Source organism: Protopterus annectens, chromosome 1.part0 (genome assembly GCF_019279795.1).
Source record: "Protopterus annectens isolate FY-2018-M chromosome 1.part0, PAN1.0, whole genome shotgun sequence".
Lineage (NCBI taxonomy): Eukaryota > Metazoa > Chordata > Ceratodontiformes > Protopteridae > Protopterus > Protopterus annectens.
The window spans coordinates 1,764,488,359-1,764,509,013 of NC_056725.1; the positions used below are offsets into that span (position 1 = coordinate 1,764,488,359).

General features: G+C 40.1%; 1 protein-coding gene and 1 non-coding gene across 2 annotated transcripts in view; one reads left to right on the forward strand and one right to left on the reverse strand.

Annotated features, from left to right (window-relative positions):
• The window catches only part of LOC122805110, an 807,491-nt gene that overhangs the window by 508,707 nt on the left and 278,129 nt on the right, over nucleotides 1–20,655 (forward strand). The window lies entirely within an intron of this gene.
• On the reverse strand, nucleotides 13,162–13,234 carry TRNAT-UGU. Its single transcript has one exon. It is a non-coding gene; the product is annotated as a tRNA-Thr (tRNA).

Consider the following 20,655-nt stretch of genomic DNA (forward strand, 5'->3'; position numbering starts at 1 on the left):
TCTTACTTTCAAGACAGACTGCAGACTGACACCATCTGTGCAGCTGACTGACTTAGGGCTACTCCTCCATTTTTTATTTCCATTATAAGTTGATTTTAGCTTAGGGCATAGAGCTAATTTTGGTTCCACTGTTCTCAGGAGTCTGTTCCGGCCACCGGGTTATGGTAGGGGTTCACATCCCCCTCCAGACAAAAGGCCAAGACAAGAATTGGATTACAAATCCTCTGATCTGGCATCTGTCTCTTCAGTGTCTTCCTCTGAACAGGATTATACTTTCCCTCCTTATGAGGATTCTGATGCTGAGGAATCCATTCCTTCAGCTTCTCCTCCTGAGGATTATTCTTTTGGGGAAACTTTACATGACGTGAGGGAACATTTTCACTGGGAAGGACAGCAGTACTCTGAATCTAAGAGAAGGCTTAGGGATTTCCTTCTTCTTCCCCAACACAGACCCCTGGCTATTCCTCCTATTTTGGATATTGTGGATGATGTCTTTTCTGAGTCTAACTTAACTCCTGAATCCTTTCCTCTGGTACCTGCTAAACCTGATAGATATTACAGAGTCCCTGACTCCAACCAGTTTCTTTTTAAAAATCCTACTGCTGATCCAGAAACCATTTCTCAGGGTCCTAAGGGTGTTAGGGCCGCCACTGCTAAGAACCCTATTCCGTCAGACAAGGATTCTAGAGCTCTGGAGAGATGGGACAAAAAAGTGTACACTTCTGCTACTTTATCTATTAGGCCTTTAAATTGTCAATTCCATATGTTGAAATATCAGCAATACCTTTTGTCTGTTATGAAACAAAAACTGTGTGCCATTTCTGCATGTGCAGACAATAAGGAATTACAAGATTTGAAATCATGCTACTGAGCAGGTGGGGAAACATACCTTACACTGTGGTTTTGATGCTTTGGAGGCCTTGTGCAGGGCAGCTGCCACTGGCACGGTCATTAGAAGGCATGCTTGGTTGAAGGAACAAAATTTGTCTGATTAAGTGAAAGCAAAATTACTGGATGCTCCTGTTCAACATAATGTTTTGTTTGGGTCTAAGGCTGAAGAAGTTATAAAGAAAATGGAGGATAAGGCAAAATTCATGCAAACGGTTAAGGATTTCTTACAAGTTCAGCCTCCTAGATTTAGCAGAAATTGGTCAGCTAAAAATTGGTCCTTTCCCAGCTCGGACAGGCCTCAGAGGGGTAGATATAGGTGCCCCAGAGGGAGGGCCCAAGCACAGACCTCTTATAGACCTAGACAGTGGAGTGCTTCCACCCCCAGGGGTGCAGAAGATAGGTCTCAACCTTATAGGAAACAGGCTCAATGACTCCCCCTGCATTGCTCCAGGAACCTCTCTCCTGGAAGCTCCTCTGGGAGGAAAACTTTCTCTTTTTTACCGAAATTGGACTTACATAACCCAAGACAAGTGGGTTCTGGATGTAGTTTTAAGAGGTTACAAATTCCATTTTCACACCTTACCAAAACCAAACAGATGGCTAGACCTACCAAAAACTCAATGGGCAGAGGCATTAAAACAGGTGAGGTCCCTCATGGCTATGAGGGCCATAGAACTGGTTCCAAATTCAGAGACGGGACAAGGCTTTTATTCAAGACTTTCTAGTTCCCAGAAAGCAAAATACTTGGAGACCCATCCTGGATCTGTCAGTCTTAAATACTTTCCTGGAGATACCAAAGTTCAAGATGCTTACTCTGCAGCAGCTCCTGCCAATGTTGAGCAAGAATGCATGGATGGTGACATTGGATTTAAAGGAGGCTTATCTACACATTCCTATCAGACAGGAGTGCAGAAAATACCTCAGGTTCAAGGCAGGCTCGAAACATTATCAATTCTCTGCACTGCCCTTTGGCTTGTCTACTGCGCCCAGGGTCTTTACCAAGTGCCTGGCACCAGTAATAGCTTACTGCAGACTCAAGGGAATTCAAATTTACCCTTATCTGGATGACTGCCTTATTCAAGCAGACAGCAAGGACATTTTACTCCAGCACCTGGAATTTGTACAGAATCTACTCAAGTACCTGGGATTCACTGTGAACGTAAAAAAGTCAAATCTGACACCCACTCAAGAGATAACTTTCCTGGGTGCTCTTTTAAACACAACAACCCAGATGGCATTCCTGACATCAGAAAAACAACTGCAGCTGGCTTCAACTTTCAAAAGCCTGGCGTTGATGTGTCACCTAACTGCAAGGAAATTCCTGCAGGCTTTGGGTTACATGGCTTCCTGCATCCTACTCATACCATATGCAAGACTGCATATGAGGAAGATACAATGGTACCTAAAAAGTGTATGGTCCCAGCATTGTCACAGTCTGGAAACACTGATTGCTGTCTTGCCTTGCCTACAAAAGGAATTCCATTGGTGGGCCATGGTATGTCTTCAAAACAAAGGGAAAGCCTTCAGTCTACCTCCAGCCTACCAAGTGATAACCACGGATGCCTCGGATTATGCATGGGGAGCCCACTTGCAGGGGAAAGGCCTGCAAGGTTTTTGGACAGAGGATCAGAAGCATCTTCATATCAATTTAAAAGAGATGTTAGCTGTGCAGGATGCCCTCTTGGCTTTCAGGGATCTTTTACAGCCAGGGCAGCTACTGATACGAACAGACAACACCACAGTTATGTGGTACATAAACAAGCAAGGGGGTTCACACTCCTACCCCCTTTGCAGACTAGCCATGACTCTATGGAACACAGCACTAGCTTGCAAAGTGGACCTACAAGTTCAATTCCTGCCAGGGAAACAAAACACTCTGGCAGACAGCCTGAGCAGGAACCTGTCAGACACACATGATTGGATGCTAGACACCCAAATATTCAAGATGATTACAGAAGCCTGAGGCTGCCCGGACATAGATCTATTTGCATCTCCCCACAACTACCAGTTACAGATTTTTTGCACAAGGACATATCACAAGCTAGCATGGAAAGTGGATGCTCTCTCATTCAGTTGGAGGAACCTCTCGGGGTATGCCTTTCCACCACTACCTCTTCTACCGAGGGTGTTATTAAAAATAAAACAGGACAAACCAAAGCTGATCTTACTAGCCTCGAATTGGCCTTGACAATTTTGGTACTCAACACTGATAAATCTATCCCAGGAACCTCCTTGGATTCTACCTCAGATTCCAAATCTTTTGTCTCAACATCAGGGCCAGGTCCTGCACTCTCATATCAAAACTCTCAGCCTGGCAGCCTGGCGTATTCAGGGTCTATGATTAATCCTACCCTTTCCAAACAGGTCATGGATGTTATCTTAGAAGCCAGAAGGCCTAGCACTAGGAAATCTTATGAGGTAAATGGAAGAGATTTTGCACCTGGATGCATGCTCAGGAATCAGATCCTCACATTCCAAACATTCCATTGATTCTACATTACCTAACAGATATGTTGCATAAGGGTTTATCTTTTTCCTCCATAAAATACATGCCTCAGCTATCTCTGCATATTATAATACAAACACTCCAATTTTTTCACATCCACTTCTGAAACAATTTCTCAGAGGAGCAAAGAATTTAAGCCCCCCTAGGACACCACCCATTCCTGCCTGGGACCTCAATTTTGTCCTGGAAAAACTTACTCTGCCTCCTTTTGAGCCTGCTGCCACATCTGATATAAAGTATTTATCATGGAAGACTGTTATCCTACTAGCTTTAACTTCAGCCAGGAGAGTCTCGGAGTTACAAGCGCTCATGGCCATGGAACCTTACATTATTTTTCATCAAGACAGGGTTTCTTTGAGGACTAACCCTACTTTCATGCCTAAAGTGGTTTCTAAAGTGGCTTTAAACCAAACTATTCACCTGCCAACTTTTTTCCCTAATCCACAAAATAAGGGGGAAAGGATCTTGCATTCTTTGGACGTGCACAGGCAGCTTCGCTTTTACCTGGACAGAACCAAGGATATCAGGAAAACTGAACAACTGTTTGTTTCTTATGCAGCAAATTCCCAAGGTAAAGCTATTTCAAAACAGACCATTTCTAAATGGATTGCTCATGGAGTCAGATTTTGTTACTCCCATCATGGAAAACAAATCCCAGGAAAAATTAGGACACACTCTACCAGAGCTGCTGCTACTTCAGCTGCTTTTCTCAGGGGAGTCCCTACCAAAGATATTTTGGAAGCTGCAACTTGGAGTTCAGTGCATATTTTCTCTAAGCACTATAATCTCCCTCTTTATTCTAAGTCTAAGGCGGGCTTTGCTTCTGCAGTCTTGCAGGGCCTTCTAGCCGCCCCTTCTACTCAATAACCACCTCCCTTTATTTCAGCTTTGGGATTCAACCCTACAGTGATGACTGCAACAGTGAAACACGATGAACATAGTACAGTTGTGTACACTTACCATAAATGTAGATGTTCGAGTGTCTTCACTGTTGCAGTCTGGGTTACCCACCCTCCTGTCCCCTCTTATACTTTCATTAGTGTGGTTTCCTACTTCACCCTTCTTCTGAGGTGTATTTGCTACAGAGTATGGGGTTTGTTGTATGTTACTTTTTTGCTTTACTTTTAGCCTTTACTTTTGGGCACCTGACATCTGGGGCAAGAAAAACTGGAGAACATGGCTTCGGCTGTGAGCTTTGTACCCCTAGCGCACTGACGTCAGGGAGGGTAAGTACACAGCTGACGCCGGACCCAGACTTTGGGATTCTGGCCGACTGATGGCTGCCTGCCGGCAGGAAGAACCCTACAGTGATGACTGCAACAGTGAAGACACTCGAACATCTACATTTATGGTAATTGTACACAACTGTACTTTTCGAGGTCACCTATGTCTTTATCTTTGAGGTCCATAATGATACGTTCCATGGCCTTACAGATGGTGATGGTCAGGCTTATGGATCTGTAATTCCTTGGGTCTGTTGCTACGCCACCCTTGTGGTGGGGAATAACTGTTGTTGTTCACCATTCCACAGGAACAAAGCCTATGGTTAGGCTATGATTGAAAAGGGTACTTAGTAGTGATGGTAGTTCATGTTTTAGCTTGTTTAGAAGACAGGCTGGAAGGTCATCGGGTCCCATAGAAGCCGTGTTCTTTGCCTTGGACAAGGCTTTGAGTATCTGCTCTTCAGATATGTAAGCTGGGGAGGTTGGGGGAGGGTTTGTTGTAAGTTATGAGGGGATAAGGGAGTGAAATTTTCACCAAATCTATCTGCTAGCAGGTTTGCTGTCTCTGTGGGGTCAGTGTGTGTGATACTGTTGGCCACCAGTTCTGCACATGCTTGGGTCCTACCCTTTAGATTATGTACATAGCTGTAAAAGGCTGTATGGTTATCCTTGGCAGTACTTGTTAGGTTTCTCTCAAAGGAACTCTTGGAGGATTTGACATGTTGTCTTATTTGCCTATTAAGTCTGAAGAGGGTGCTTTTCTATTGTTCGGTCCATGTCTTTGTTTTCTTGGATGGCAGCTTTTTGCTTTTATTGTAGAGTTTGTTGATGCTGTAAGTCCACCATGGCAGCTTGATTTTACTTGGGGCTCTGGCTTTGATTCTGTGTGGTACAACTGAATTTGTACACTTATGCCTTGATTGTACAGGCCTTTAGTGTAAGCTTCACCGTAGTTACCACTTTCAGCTTGGGGTGGGACATGGAATGCATTTATACTTTCACCTAGGAGGGTATAGTTTGCCTTGGTGAAGTTTTTTAGTCTGATTTCACCCTTTATGAGTTCTGGTGCTAGTTCAAAAGTGACTGTTTTGTGGTCAGTTTTAACTAATGAGGGTCCAACATTTGCAGCAGGCACCTGTTTAACATGTTGGTGAGGGCCAGATCTAAAATGTTGTCCCTCTTGTTGGGTTATGGACAATTTACTGTAGTAAATATCCATCTTTATTCTTTCCATCCTTGACATTTTCAGTGTTCTTTTATATATGCTTTAATTAATTAATCAAGCATCAATTAATCAGTTAAACATCATATGTCAAACATTTTAACTCTTTCAATAATTTGACTTAAATTACAAAATATAAACTAAACTAAACACTTTATATAAATGTAACAACCGACTTATCAATATTACAAAACTTCATTTTAATATATATTAAATCACCAAACAACAGTTAAATTTCATTTATGCTCATTAAAGTATGATACTCAATGATCTCATCCTCTGTTCTAACTTACTTAGGGCTGCCTTATAATTTCCTTTGCTAGAATGGGGCCTAGCTAATGCACTAAACTTACCATTATGTGTGCTGCAAAATTTTAATTTGTCTAGTGGTTTGCCCAATATACCACTTAGCTGGAACACAATCACAAAAAAAAATATAATGACACCTGTTGACCCTACAATCAAACCTTTCAAAAGCAGTGTACATCTTTCCATTAATTTTGCAGACTGAACATTTCCCACATCTATACATCCCTACCATACCATCTCTAAAATCTCTTTCAAATGGTGACCTATTGCAGGATCTTCACTCACCAGCACAGGCACAAGTCCCTAATTTTTTTTCCATAATACATGAAAGTTGGGAATACTTGGATACAAAAACAATTTGTCTAAATCTAATACATTTTCAGACTCAAAACATACTTATTCCCTCGTGTTCCAGATGCCTGTCAAGCTCATGTCCGTGAATGCAATCTATCCAAAATTTCATCACACACCTCTTCCCAAAGATTTTTTAATCAAATGTGTGTGCTGCTACTACTGCTATAAAGAAAATTAATCACTCAAGGGTGGGTTTCCCTTTATGTTTTATGCACCACACCACCATCTACCCCTAAAATTCTCTACATCAAAAAAAATTTGAAATTCAGAGATGTATGTGCACAAATTTTTAAACCATGGTGATTGTTGTTTAAATTCACCATAAATTCATCAAAATAATCATCCAACATTGTTGACAAAAATGTATTTTGAAACATAAATTATATAGATCACAGCATAACTAGGAGCAAATATTCTTTTTCACAAAAATAATTGTGTGTTAAACAACTAAACTCAAAAAAAAATAAATAAATCAGATATGGTCCTTCTCTCATTCATTTTATATGCTGCTTCCCCCATCCAATCTTGATGTTGGTGTAAAGTGATACATACAACATCAACACTAGCCAGTAATTCTCTTCTCTTCATTTTGAGTTTTTTAAAGCCAAACAGACATCCTGTGTATTCTTGACATGAGATTGAAAATATTAACTCTCTCAACAAATTACTAGTGAAAAAATAACTCATTCAGTTCACAAGAATAAGAGTCAAGAGGGGTTACTTTCTAACTTCGATCATTATCATCCACTAGTAAATTATTAACTATGTTCTCATATTCTTCATTATTCATAATCTAAATTAAAGATCTTTTTACGTAAAAAAAAAGCTTTATGTGCCGATTCATTTGCCATATAATAATGTTCAAGGCATTAATTGCCAAAAAGATTTCTTAGGAGGCATAAGTTACTGTTTGCCTGAAAATGGGAACTTCTAAGTGACCATATCCACCTCAAAGACCCTTCCATGTTTCAATTCCATCAATTCCAAAGATTTTTTTTTTTTTCATTTTTTCCCCATTTTATCCAATCCCATCCAATTTCATTCATTCATATTTAGGTTTAGAGAGTTTCATCCAAAATCAACCAAACACCAACATTTTTGACGAACAGCACAGTACCAGGATGGAAAGAATAAAGATGGATATTTACTACTTCTGTGTCTTCCTTTGAACTTGGTGGTGTTCCTGCAGTTTTTGAAGTAATTATGGACAATTTACTCCAGGTCATTTGAATTCACAAAGTCAAGGAACATTTGTGCAAGCAAGTTTGGTCTAGAGTAGGTTTCTTAGTTGATTGTGGGATAATTGAAATCCCCCATACTGAGTGTGTTTGGTAAAATTTGGATTGTCTTCCAGTTTGGTTAAGTAGGGTTTGTGGGTGTTGTGACCCATGGAGGGGGATCTGTAACTGACTAGAACTTGAATGGGGGTCTTACCCACCATAACCTGGACCTGGAGTAACTCCATGGAAATGTTCAGTCTAACTAGATGTGAGGTGAATGTATCTCTAATATAGATTGAAGCACCGCCTCCTTTGGTTTTCACACGTTAATTTTGTGGTCTAAAGGCGTGGAAGGCATTGTAGCCTTGCAGGGCCGGCATACACTGTGAGGCCTTAAACCAGGTTTCTATGACTGTACAGGCATCTACATCTTCTAGTAGTAGAAGTGCTTCCAGGGAGTGCAGTTTTTGGTTTAAGCTTCTAGCATTTAGCTGTTCATTTCATGTTGATAATGTTGTTTTCTATACCTTGCTTTAAAAAGGCACTATGAGAGAGACAAGAGCCTTTGCCAGCAGTTGACAGCCTAGTCGTTCCAGCTGCAAACTGTCTCTGGCAAAGCAGCGAGGTTTGCTGACCATGGCTTCCCAGGCAGGCAGGAACTGGAAATGACACCAGAAACTAAGCCAATTATTGACAGTCATTTTTTGTTTATACTGTGGCATCATTCTAGGTGAGGGTAGAATGCTGCTCAAGGCTAGGGACATACCTGCCTGGGACACATACTTAGAGAACTCGACCATGTCTCTCTTCATATAGTCTAGTGAGGTACGTCTCAGGTCATTCACACCGACATGAATTATGACAGAGTCATAACGGTACTTGTTGCTGAGAGACCTGAGTGCATGCATGATTTGGCGAAGCGTGGCACTGGACATGCAGCTGACCATAACTTTCTCCTTGTCCAACCTGGTGAGTGGGATATCCGTGTATCTCACTAATGAGTCTTCAATGACAAGAAAACTTGTTTTTTGAGTGTTACACCTTTCTGGCTTGGTGGGTGAGACACCAGTGTTGCTATGTGTCATGGGTGCTATGGAGACTGTGTTAGCTGTAGCAGACTTGTGTTTTGGAGGTCTCTTGTGTTTCGGTAAATTTTCAAGAGAACCTCCATGTATGTGGAGTTATGTGTTTGATGCGTACTATGTGTATGAGTAGCAGTGTCCTTTTTAGTATACATTCCCTCTGCTTTAAAGACATTTATGTTTTATTTGTTGTGAACTCCTCCCTTTCTTTCTTTTTTTAATTTCCGTCTATATGCTCTGAATCCTCAGATTTCTCAATACTTGTATCTAGAATTCCAAAGTTGTCAGTGGCATTATCTTGTTTCATAGGGGTTGAGCAGTCTTTCCAGATAATAGACACTTCCTTTCCTAAATGTGTTCTATTTGTTCTTGTTACAAAGACATGCATCTGCAACATTTCTCCCTGGGCCTCCACTGAAAATTGGCTTTGTTCCAAGCCGGACTTTCCCAGTAAACAAATGTAAAATAAATATAAAATAATTCTTTGCCTGACCTTATTTATCTCATCAGTCCAGTCATTAATACATGTAACAACAGTTCTCCAAGCCGTACCAATTGCACAAGTTCAATCGTCATCAGTAAATCTACATTGCCTACTAATAATGGCAAGCAAATCATCCAGCTTTTGATCACCAGTGTTATCGGGTGTTACCTGTAAATATATATAGCTTTTATTACACTGTACAAGATGTATCCGTGGTGGTGCAGCGGTAGCGTTGTTGCCAAACAGCAAAAGGTTCTCCCGTTCTATTCTTGGCTGGAGTGCGGGGAGTGCCTTCTGTGTGGAGTCTACATGTCCTCCCTGCAGTTGGGTGGGCGTTCGAAAGATATGCGTAAATGGGCGTGCCTTCGTTGAAGGTTGAACGTCGAGCTGGCACCTCTGCGTTTGTGAAAATCTACTGCCAATCATTAGCTGACCGGAGTTCCGCTGTGGCGACCCCTAACCGGGAAAAGCCGAAAAACAACAACATTACACTGTACAAGATATTTGCGCTTTAGCAAATCATTAATGGCATACTTATTTAAGAAATCCATATTCAGCAGGAAATTAATAAAAAAATTCTAAAAGAAAAAGTAAATCAAAATTAGTTACCACTGAGTTCAAAAAGAATTTAAACAACTTCTGTAAGAAAAATTGCATAGACAACACACAACTAAATATTAAATTAAGTACAGTAAAATTGTTGCTCTGATCATACAAGTTGTAAAAGTCACACAAAAGCTGGAATTCCATTACATCGCATGCGCATACACGCATTAGCTTCTGCTTACTCTGTCTTACATTTACACCTCTTTTTTAACAGTAAAAATCAATAAATCACAAACCAAGATAAGATTCCTTAGACAAGCTCTGGATTGTCCTCTTTGCAGTCTGTGTGAATTTATAGCTGACTAGGCCCTTGGGATGACTATAGTTTACCTGTTTAAAATCTATCCATTTCTAACAACTAGCAGTGAAAATTAAAGGTAAACAACAAACTGTAAATCAAAGTAAATCTTGTCTGTAAGCTATCTCCTCCTTCCTACAAACAGTGAGAAACAGTGGTAAAAATATATAAATTCAATTAAAAACTTGTGTTTACTAAGCTATTACACAGAAAATCACAAACCAATACAGGATTGTTTAGATAAAACTCTAGATTTTCCTCTATGCAGTCTGTGTGAAGTCATGGCTGACTAGGTCCCTTGGGATGGCTAGATCTGCTTATTTAAAACCTATCCTTTTCTAATAACAGACAGTGAGAATTAAATTTAAAACAACAAAATATTAATCTTTTTTTTCTACAAGCTATCCCTTCCGTCCTGTAAACGGTGAAAAACAGTGGTAAGAAATAAAATATAAATTCACGTAAAACTTTTCTTACTGGTCAGATGAACAGTCAATCACAAACAAAGATGGGATTGTTTAGATAAGCTGTGGATAAGGATAGGTCTCAGACCTATCTTCTACAACATTAGGTCATAGGGGTGGGCTTGAATGTTTTTTATGAACCTTGAGAAGCCCAAAAATAGTTAGGGTAATAGCCTTTTCAACCTTCAAAAATTCATAAAGAATTCTGTCAAAGGATCCTTGCAAAAAACAATTGTTTAAAGTAAAATCTATATTCTTATGCCATATGTTTATTTCACTTTTAGAAAGACTCAAGACATCCATCCTCTGGAACTGTTCCCTGGAGAAACATAGTGAAGATGAACTTCCAACAGCATCCCACTGCACCATTTTATCCCAGACCTCCCGCACTCCTCCTACTTCGTCTCACTACTTCAGATCCCATTTTTGGGCCTCTTCCTGTCATCTGATAGATCACAGTGATCAGCTGTTGCTTTCCCCACTTTGCGTAGTATTCTGGCGAGCTCTTAGATTCTGTCTTGCACACCATGGCTCTTTAGGAATGAAGAGGGCTTATGAGTACAGGTATTTTATTTTATTCAACAAGTAGAAGTTATACACTCATTTTCATCGTTTATTTAGCCTAACGAAGAGATTCTCAACAATTATCCCCACGGACATGTGGCACAAATGACCTCATTTTTTTAAAAGTACAGCTTTGGTGTCCATGTTGGCTTGCTCACGATGACCAGCTGGTGTTCGTTCCTTATTTGGTAGGCGTCAGGCACACATTGTTATGCAGATGCACATATGAACTAGGTACTCTACCCTCCTTTGAGACGAAACTGTTGAGAACTGGTGAAAGTGGAAATTGAGTTTGATGGCAAGATTCACTTACATCTGTGGCCCTTGGGCTTAACTGCAGGGTGAGATACTTAATTAACCCAACAACTGCATGCTGCAGACACCTGTACTTTTTAAACCATGCTAATATTTAGATATGCAGATGAACAGAAGCTTGCCCTTGCCCCCCCCCCCCCCCCCAGACACACTGGCATAAATAATCTTTGGGCATTACACCAGTGGCCATCCCCCTCAACCTCAACAGAAGCTTTATTTCTGATTTTGTTTTCTATTCTGTGATTGTTTTTATCATCTTGTGGCTGCATAGATGCATGTCCATTTCTACTTTTTTCTTTAGGTTAAGCCATGGTTACATAGGAGTCTTCAGTGGACCCTACCTCAGGATGGATCTGAGGAAGCTTGAGGCAAAAGCACAGCAGAACTGTACTACACACTCTCCTATAGTCTTATGTTTTGAAACCAATTTGTTGCATAACAGTAGGCTGAGATTCTTACAACAGGAATTGGGAAGCACTTTATTATTACCAACTGTATATTAATACACTTTAGATAACTAATTCTGACAAATTTATTCTGATATATTTTACTACATCCAAAATATTTTCTTTGATTACTATCTCTGGTGACTCCCTGACCAGATCAGCCCTCTCTAAAGACACACCCACAAGGGTGGAATTCATCTGAGCTCCAGCTCCTCCCTTGACCAGTCAGGAAGGATTATAAGTCTAACTCCACCTCTCACCCCCATCCCCACTTTGGAAAGTGTATATAAGTAGCAGCATTGTACATTGTCAACTCACTTGGCATGCTTATCCATCCTATGAGCAGAACTCAAAATAAAAAGGACTGAAACCAAAGCTAAGGTCTCCGAAGGATTCCTTCTTTTTACCTTCCTTTTTTCATCTATATATTGAATTGATTTAAGATTTCATGGGTGTTATGCTTTTAGCTTGCCAGTAGGTAAACTACGCAAGAAGGCTAACCTCCAGGATTGCATTTTATAATCCTTTGTCTAAAGGGACTTAATCAGGTAAGAGGTACCTTAGATCATCATTGAAGACTTTAGGTATTTGAGATGAAAATATACTGCTGAGTTCAGGTATTAGACTATGCTGAAAAACTGACGTAGCTATTCATAAGTTTATTTGTTGGCATTGCCCCATCATCCCAGTCTCCTTATGACATTTCCTCCTGAAGTAATTCATATGCAGGTGAACTATAGAACATTTGTAAAAAAGTGATTTCACATTGCCTTTAGAAATGTATGGGGGGGGGGGGGGTGTAATGGATAAGGGTGGGTGTTTGCAAACACACAACAGAGTTGTTTTGAGTCTCACAAAGGGATGGTGGCTAGGCTTAAAATGGCTTGCAAGAGCAGTTAGCCTAGTACTAATCTATGAACCTATAAGTGATAACTGTCATGCCTTCATGAGGTTACTGCAAAAATGAGAATGTCTGTGTTAAAACAGCCATGCATTGACTTACTTTTGTATGCAGATGGACATTATTCATAGGTGCATATATTAGTACTAGGCTAACTGCCCTTGTGGGCCATATTAAGCCTAGCCTATTACCCCATGTGAGAATCAAACCCTGCACCTTGTGTTTGTAAGGTAAACACCTTAACCATTATGCCAACCTCCCACCCAAAGAAACCACAGGCCCTGATAAGATTTGAACTCATAACCCCTGGATTACAAGACCAGTGCTCTAACCCCTGAGCTACAGAGCCAGACCACTGACCATTAAATAATATAGGTCAGTAACTTTTTTGGAGCACCACTAGTCATTGTCAGCTCCTCAGCTCTCAGTCAGAATATTGCTTATGTTAATTTGCTTTTGCATAATGATGTTTTAGTACTGTGCAGCATAATTTGGTGCAGTCAATGTTCTGAGGTCACGACTCTTGAGGAAAAAAGAAAAGTAGAAGTTCTTGTACTTTTCCTGTATTGTTTTTTTTCAGGTTTGTGCAAACCCAGGAGTAGTATATATAGAAATTGATGATGTGGGGGGATAGCTCTGACATTGGGGTGGGTGAGACTGTCCCCCCTCACAAAAACAGTTGTCTTTACTGCTTGGTATTATTCTGCAGATTGATTTTTACAAGTATGAGTTTAAGTTTAAAATCTAGAATTGTGATGTTTTGTCTATTCAAGATGTGCTGTTTTATTGCAAATACTTTTAATTTTGACCCTTTTGATTCTACCTGTGTGTTGTAAATATCTGAACATTGCAACTCCTTTCTTTTACAAACCTTTCTTCTATCTCTCACAGGTGAGTTTCTGTTCCTTGTCATATTTGCATTTCTCCTTTCCTTAACACTTGAGGCCTTCACCATATTTTCTGATGAAGTTTTAAAGTGATTCTCATTCAGTCACATTTCATTGTTTCTATGTCTTTCTTCTTCAAATGCATGCCAATTTCCTACTCCCAGAAATATAGACTCCATATCATGTAATCTACTTTACTTTTCACTCTTTCTGTGCACATATTGCCTACTACTTAGAAGTCTTTCCTAATTTTCTGCGCCTTCCATTCCTCTTATGGTCTTGATCCTTTCTCTTGTAAAATGTCAAGCACTGTTACTCCTCTCCTCTCCTCTTATGGCATCTAGAATAAAACACAATATTGACGAAGAGGCCTCTCTAGCACCTTGAGTAAGAACGAATGATATCTGCATCTCTTGAGGACACTCTCCTGACACTGTACTTCAAGATTCTCTTTGCCCTTATGATTCCTGTGGGGTACTGAATTGCACTGTTGTGCGATTACAGCAAGATATTTCATGTTTCTCATTTTTTTTAATTTATTTTATTTTATTTTACATTTGTTTACCGGGAAAGTCTGACTGGATATATGTCCATTTTCAGCAGAGGCCCGGGGAGAAAAGCTCCAGAAAAAGTACAGTTACATAAAGACAATAGAGAGAAAGATTGCAAGTACATGTAAATATACATAGTTCAGTAGGATACAAGCACACATTTGAATAAATGCATTCATATGTAAGGTGCTAACATACAGACAACAGGTTTGACTTCGCTTAAGGTAACAAATGTTGAAAATTTCATATTGGGAATTAGGTCATTTAATAGTACAGGCTCAGTTAGAATAAGAGTAGACAGAGTATCCACAAATTGCAGGTAGTAGTTAGTCTGTGTTTAAACAGGGACATTGCCATTGTGTTTGGAGGTGGTGTTTGAGGCTTTTTTTGAACAGGGTTAGGGAGGGTTGGAGAGTGAGTGTGGCAGGTAGTGAGTTCCAGGTTTTACCTACTGAGTTGGCAAATAGTGAGTCCCCTGCCACATTTTTGCTCTTGGACATTTGCACCAGCAGCTTGTCAGCAGAGCGCAGGGACCTCAGGTTGCTATATGGTTTAATGATATCTTTTAATGCAGGGGTGCATTCAGGTTGGTATAAAACCTTGTGGGCTATAATGAGTTGGTTATATTGGACCAGGCTAGGCCATTCTAGCCATCTGAGTTGAGTTAGGTTTAGACAATGGTGGGTCCTATAGGGTGTACCTGTGGCGAACCTGGCAACTTAGTGATAGCATCTAGCAAGTTTGGTGAGAGAAGCTTTATTTAGGTTCATGTAAATAGGGGAAGCGTAGAGTAGAGTGGATAGTAAGTGGGATTGGGCAATGGTAGTTCTTGCTAATGGGGTGAGAAAAGATTTGATCCTATAGAGGGAGCCCAGCTTTTTGTTGACAGATTTGATTGTTTGATTAACATGGGAGTCATTCATGTCTTTTATTGAAGCTTGGTAAAATGGACCCCAGTACCAGATAAAGTTTGTCATCATTATTGTTGCACTACATAAAAGCAGGAGCATGTAAAGATCTTTCACTGACTTACTTAATGGCTATATAAAATTCTTCTGTAAAAGTGAAGCCATTTTTACAAGCACCATAGAGCTATTTCAGGCAGAAAAGCTGATCTGATGTCATTTTCATTCGTTCCTCAACAAATGAGTCTCTGATTTGACGGGTGCTTTTCTCTAGATTTTAGGATTCGTTCCTTGAGCTTCTCCCTGTACCCATAATGCCCCTGACCACTGCATTACCTGAGATCTCATTTGCTGCTCTAATGATTTGGTCAGGATTGCATTCTCTCAAGCTTAACATCTTGTTTTTCTTGGGATAGTGAGTAAAAACTTTATAGAGTTTCACTTTCTTTCTAGTTATCTGTATTTATAGCATCCTCTCTTTACCTGTTATGCTAATTTGTCTTTCTTTAACATCCTTTGGTATTCTTCCTTACCATCACTGGTAATTTCCTTTTCTTTCTTTCATCTTCTCTGTAAGTTATTATTGTTGTTATTACCATTGTTGGTAGAGCTTTATTCTACTTATACTTACTTTCTCCAGTGTTTATTAAAAAAAAAAATCTTATGTTGTCAATCTTCATTTATCCTTGACAGATGAGTTTGGTTCCGAATATCAAAACCAACTGAGTCGTTACTACAGCTCGCAGAGACCTAAAACTCTCGAGCTTAAGTCCTACCCACAGCTCCTCTCTCTTAGTTACCTCAGATCTCGTTTGCCGCTTCTAGAGACAGATGCATTCGCTAGAGCTCTCGATCTAAGTAATTATTTTTTTGTCTGTCTATGACCAAAAGAATTTTTCTTTTCTGTATTTTTCTACTAGTTTCTATGTGACTTCTGCTCTCTCCCTTTTAGTCAGTACAAGTTGTATTCTCTTCTTTCCGTATGGATTTGTACTGTTGCCTAACATTGTTGGTAGGTTCTTCCTTCTCATTTATTTAAAAAATTCTCGTTGATGTAAAAAAAAAATAACTTACTATTGTTTTGATTTCCATTACTATCTTGTGTGAGTATGTAACTGTTGTGTTCAGTAGTTTCTCCTGGGAAAGTGTGTTTCTGGTTTCCTTTAAAGTTATGGTTGAAAACTCTAAGGGCCCTTCTGGTTTTTTAGATGTGCCAGAAATGCAGCCAGAAGATTCCCATTTCTGACAGTTTTTTTCTTTCTGTGTTTTCTTTCTGAGCCAGGTCTGTGTCTTTGTCAAGGAGGCACTCACATTGTGTTTTTTAAGAATAAATTAATTTTGAGACGGTGGCCATCTCTGGTGCTGACAGGGAGCGAAGTGAAACATCTTCCTCATCAGCCTTTCTTCTGTTTCGACAGGAAATGTAGAGAGCAGAAGTAGTTTGGTGTGGTGCCACCTTCTTTCTCAACACTATCTTCTAGATGGCACAGAGCTTTGGTTTATTTAAATTCCTTTGAACCGACTGCTTCTAGGCATATTGCTACAGTTCTGACAGCAACTATGGAACCAATAACTGCATCAGAATGTGCATCTTTGGCACCGAAGGATTTTTGGTTCCGAATCAAATATTGCTTCAGTTCCGACAGTATCTATGGAAAGTTCTTAATGAATCAAGTAGACAATCAATAATGTATATAACCCATGGTTACAAAATCATCCAAAATTTATAAAAAGATAAAAAAAAATATTTATAAATGGTGGTCAAATGAATTAATCACATCTACGAAATATTAAATGCTTTAAAAATTTATAATAGAGAAAAATGTAGTAAAAATAATATATAAGTATACATAAGTACTTAGGCGTCCACTTGTTAAAGATAATTCCATAGGAGTCTATTGTCTAAGGTGTTTTAGGAAAATAACCTATTATTGATTCTATATTCTGCATTTCACGAGCCAGCATCCTTTTAAAGGTGTCAGTATATATTTTTTTATGTTTAATGACATCATACACACTATTAAACACACAATTAACTGTACACTAATCAGTAAATATATATAGCATTTTGTGACTCACTTAGAGTAGGTATATATTTTTACGTTAATGACATCAAATACACTATTAAACAAACAATTAACTGTAACACTAAATCAGTAATATATATAGCATTTTGTGACTCGCATGTGCTGATTTTCCTGACCATAGATTTTACTTCATGGCGACAACTGTAATATTTCAGCTGTGTTAAAAATGAGAAGTTACATTAAATAAATAGTGAAGTAACATGTTTTATGTATACTTATATATTATTTTGGTTGCTGTTCATTTGGTTTGTTGAGTATCTATGGAACCAATAGCCTTATAGGAACCTGCATGTTCAGCATTAAAGGATCTTCCGTTCTGAAACAAATATTGCTTTGGTTATCACTGCATCTGTGGAACCGATAGCCTTATAGGAACCTGCATCTTCGCCACTGAAGGATCTTCAGTTCCAAAACAAATATTGCTTTGGTTCTGACAGTGTCTATGGAATCTACATCTTCGGCACTAAAGGATTTTTGGTTCTGAAACAAATATTGCTTCTGTTCCGACAGCATCTATGGAAATGATAGCTTTATTGGAATCTGCATCTTTGCCACCAAAGAATCTTCAGTTCCAAAAAAATACAGGATAAGGTGCCGGAACTATCAGAGCGGAACTTTCCATCTGTGCTGATACTTTTGGCACCAATTAAACCTTTTCAGACTACTTCCAAGGTCAGTCCACTCCTTTTGAGTCTTTACAGTATTCATCCCCAACTTTCCCAGCACTGACTGCATTGATTACGGAGATACTCTTACCTCCGGAATTGGTAATTACTCTGAGCTCTTCAGCTCTTTGGATCTGGAGACCTCTCAGGGGCTGAGTCTGTGCTGTTGACTTCACAGAGCAGGCTCAACACCTACTTCTTGGAGCAATCCCTGGACCACAGAGCATCGGCATGCATTGGTTTGGCCCCAACTTCTGCCTTGGTAGTTGTCTCTTTGGGATGGGGAGTAACCATGGTTCTGAGGTTGTTCTTCTTAGTTTCACTGTCCCTTCCCTCTTTGGGAAATTCAGTTTTCGGGCCTATTAAGAATGCTATCTACTGTAGCCCCCTCCCCTTACTAACATCTCCACGGAGACCGTGAATGCACAGATGTAGGATTCCTGGATATCTGATCTATCCTACTGATACCCACCTCCCCTGGCCCCTCCCACCAAGGAGGCCCCTCAGAAGAGAAAGTGCAAGAGGAAGCACATCCTGTGGTGAAATCTGTCACTGACAATACTGATTTCAGTGAAGGAGAAGGGTCTCTAAAATCTCCCATTGATGTCTCTCCTTTGGAGACACCCTGGAGTCACTAAAACAGGGAAATGACTGGAAGTCTCATAAACCCTACCCCAGAGGTCAATGTAATTACCCTTCTGCTTCTGACTGGGTACTTCCTGAGTGATTCCATCAGCTGATAAGCTTTTTCCCTTGATTTTCACCAGGTATGGAAAGGTCCTGACTCCCTTTAAGCCCCATTCCTAGTACTCTTGACAAAATTCCTTTCTTCCCCTAGGATAAACAGTTCAGGGCTTGGGATCTGTCTGTAGAGTCCCTGGTCATTGCAACCACCTTGGGAAAGGTTCTGACTATTGAAAGTTCTCTATTCACCTGCCTAACAGAGTTTCAGATGATGGATTGGCTTGAAAAGTGAATTCATGCTTAATCTACCTGTCCCTTAAGATCCTTGAATTTCTGGGCACTTTTACCAGACGTCAAAGGGATCTGGTTAAAGAGTTATCTGATACCCTTGTGGAAGTTGTGTCTGAGGAGGTAAAAGAGAAAGTTGCTTCCCAGTCATCACCCTAGTCTGTGTCCCGTTTGTCCATGATGTTCATTGCACTTGCAGACTAGCAAGATCAGGCATTGCCATTGGGAGATATGCCTAGATGTGTTTATGTGGTTTTGTCGAGTCATTTGGGTCGTAATCCATCAGTGTGTCTTTTGGTAGACAGTCTTCCTTTGGCCTAACAGTTCGAGAAATGTTACTTAAGTGTGAGAAAGATATTAAGACCCTTTCTGCCGTAGACGTACTTTTTCCATTCCCCAAAGATCCTTTTCCAGTAATCGGAGGGGTGCTGGGAATATGTGGTTCAAAATCCAAAAAGGGCCTTTCCAAGACACACATGGAAACAGTTCTCTCAGGGCCATAGGAGGGAACTTTAATGGAAAACGCCACTCTCGAGGTAGAGGTGGCCCGCAAAACAACAGTTTCAGGGATTCTTTCCTTAGTAAGCTCTACCAGCACTCCTGAATGGATGCATGATTTTCTTCCTCTGGAGGTAGTTCAGGAGGGTGCTTATCCTTACACTTAAACACCTGGTTAGAAATAACTACAGATACTTGAGTGCAAAAATATATGTCTAGAGGTTATATCATATCCGTTCCAGCTTCCCCCCAAGTACACAAGAAAATCCAATCTAAAAAAACGGGGGGGGGGGGGCTCATCCAGGAAGTCCAACCAGACCAGAGAGATTCTGGAATTTACTCAAGATTTTTTTTATTTTCTTAACAAATGACAGGGGACTAGAGAACAACCTTGGATTTCAGCATTATGAACAAATTGGTAAACCAAACAGAGTTCTGTATGGTCACACTTCAGACCACTCTTCCATTCTTGGAAAAGGGCAACTGGATACACTTCATAGACCTTTGGAAATCATATTACAATATTACCATATTAAATGGGCAAACGCTGCAGGTTCCTCCACTTCCAGCTAGTAGCCCGTTATCACTAGTTCAGGGTTTTGTCCTTTGGCCTCACCACAGCCCCCAGGGTGTTCAAAATGGCTCTCTGAATGCATTTCCTTCATCTGCACCAATTGAGGTATTAATTTTTCCAAATGCATGGCAGAAATAGCAGCAGTTGTAAATTAGGAATAATCACAACTGACTCCAGCTTAAGGTTTAGAGCTTATAGGTACAATGCTCAGTACAGAAATGTTCATAGCCCTTAGGCTCAAGATCCTGATGCATTTGCAGTAGTTCCCTTGGCAAAGTATCATGTTGCGTATCAATGGTTAATATCTTATCAACCTATGTCAAATCAGTTTTTGACCTCCAATCTTTGCAAAAAGGTCTGGCTTGGAGCTTGCACTCAAAAACAGATTCTTCGGGACTTTGTCCTGTCTGCAGCCCAAGGTCAGAGTGTCCATGAATGCCTCTCAATGGGGCGAGTAGGAATTATCTGGGCTGCACACTCCATGGTTCCCTATTAATGCCAGTTTTCATATCAATGTTCTAATGATGAACGCAGTGTTTTTAGCATTGCAAAACTTTCAGACAGCTCTCCCTTTGGGAACAATTGCGATTCAGTCAGATAATATGTTAGTGGTTTGGTACATCAACAAGCA